Source organism: Theobroma umbraticum, unplaced genomic scaffold (assembly GCF_002168275.2).
Source record: "Theobroma umbraticum cultivar Fairchild unplaced genomic scaffold, ASM216827v3 scaffold_81.0, whole genome shotgun sequence".
NCBI lineage: Eukaryota > Viridiplantae > Streptophyta > Magnoliopsida > Malvales > Malvaceae > Theobroma > Theobroma umbraticum.
Genome location: NW_018397268.1, coordinates 5,553,865 through 5,556,313, shown reverse-complemented (window position 1 = coordinate 5,556,313; position 2,449 = coordinate 5,553,865).

Genomic DNA, 2,449 nt, shown 5'->3' with positions numbered 1-2,449 from the left:
AGCTGATATTAAGGGAATTAGCCCTTCTATTTGAATGCATAAAATGCTTATTGAGGAAAATCACAAAGGCACAATTAAACAACAAAGATGATTGAATCCCACCATGAAAAAGGTGGTCAAGAAAGAAATCGTCAAGTGGTTGGATGTTGGAATAATTTATCCTATTCTGATAACTCATGGGTAAGTTTAGTTCAATGAGTTATTAAGAAAAAGGGGATGACTATGGTTGCCAATGACAATAATAAGCTCATTCCAATAAGAACTGTGACTCGAGGGAAAGTTTGCATGGACTACCACAAGCTCAACAAAGTTACAAGGAAAGATCACTCCCTCTCTCATTCATTGATCAAATGTTGGATCGCATGACTAGTAAGGCATATTATTGTTTTCTATATGGTTATTCTGGTTACAACCAAATTGCTATTGCCCCTAAAGATCAAGAAAAGATTATATTTACATGTCTTCATGGCACCATTGCATTTAGAACAATGCCATTTTGATTATGTAATGCACCTGCCACCTTTTAGAGATGTATGATGGCCATCTTTACAAACATGGTGGAGAAATGTTTAAAGGTAGTTATGGATGACTTTTCTGTCTTTGGAAATAATTTTGATGATTGTCTTCTAAATCTTGCTAAGGTATTTGAGAGATGTGAAGAAACAAATTGGGTGCTCAATTAAGAGAATGTCACTTCATGGTACAAGAAGGTATTGTTCTTGGGCACAAGATCGCTAATAGAGGCATTAAGGTAGATAAAGCAAAAATAGAAACAATTGAAAAACTACCACTTCTAATAAATGTCAAAGGTATTAGAAGTTTTCTTGGTCATGCTAGTTTTTATAGAAGATTTATTAAAGACTTTTTAAAAATTTATAAACTAGTTTGCAAATTACTGGAAAAGATGTGCCATTTAACTATGATAATGGCTATCTTGTTGCTTTTAATGATTTAAGCAAAGATTAATTTATGCATCTATCATAATTAGTCCCAATTGGACTCTCCCCTTTAAACTAATGTATGATGCAAGTGATTATAGGTGGGAGCCGTTTTGGGACAAAGAAAGGATAAACTCTGTCATTCCATCTATTATGCTATCTAGACTTTGAATAAGGCAAAGGAAAATTATACCACAACAAAAATGAAGCTCTTGGCTATTGTTTTTACTTTGGACAAATTTTGCTCATATCTCGTGAGGACAAAGGTGATAGTGTACACCAACTATTCAGCTATCAAATATTTGATTACCAAGAAGGATGCTAAGCCAAGATTGATAAGGTGGATTCTTTTGCTCTAAGAGTTGGATCTAAAGATTTGTGACAGAAAAGGAATAGAAAATCAAGTGGCAAACCACCTCTCAAGATTGGAAATTGAAGCTCAAGGTAAAGATTCAACATTAATCAAGGAGACTTGTCCTAATGAACAAGTCCTTCAAGTTGGTAAGAAATTACTTCCTTGGTATGATGATTTCATGAATTATCTGGTAAGCAATATTATTCCCCCTGATTTAAATTTTCATTAAAAAAAGAAATTTTTGCATGATGTTAAATTTTATTTTTAGGATGAGTCTTTCTTGTTTAAGTAGTGTAAAATCTAAAATTTTAGAATATGTGTCCCAGAGGAAGAAACTTAAAGAGTGCTTCACCATTACCATTCTTTAGATTATGGACAACACTTTGGAGGAATAAAAACTACTGCTAAAGTCCTTTAATCAGGTTTGTATTGGCCTACATTATTCAAAGATGCTCACAATTTTGTTTTGCATTGCAACAGGTGCCAAAAAATAGGTAATATCTTAAGGTGACATGAGATGCCTTTTAATAATATCCTTGAGATAGAGATTTTTGATGTGTGGGGTATTGACTTCATGGCTCCATTCATATCTTCATACAACAACAAATACGTCTTGCTTGTTGTAGATTATGTCTCCAAATGGGTTGAAGCGGTAAGCTTTCCTCACAATGATTCCAAGGTGGTGATAAATATCATCAAGAAGAACACTGACACTTAATTTCGCATTCCTAGGGTAGTTATTAGTCATAAAAAGAGTCACTTTTACAAGAAGTATTTTTGATGCACTTTTGAAAAAATATGGAGTTAACCATAAGGTTGCAATTGAATACCATCCTCAAACTAATGGCTAAGCGAAAGTGTCCAATAAAGTAATTAAAAGGATTTTGGAGAAAACAGTTTGTCCCATAAGAAAAGATTGGGTAAGAAGATTGGATGAAGCACTGTGGGCATATTGGACTGCTTACAAGACCATAATTTGCATGTCTTTATATAAATTGGTCTTTGGCAAAGCTTGTCACAAACAGGTGGAACTTGAGCACAATGCTTTTTGAGTTGTGAAGAAGTTAAATTTTGATTTACAAGTAGTGGTTGAGCAAAGGTTGTTACAATTAAATGGACTAGATGAATTACACCTTCAAGCTTATGAGAATGCCAA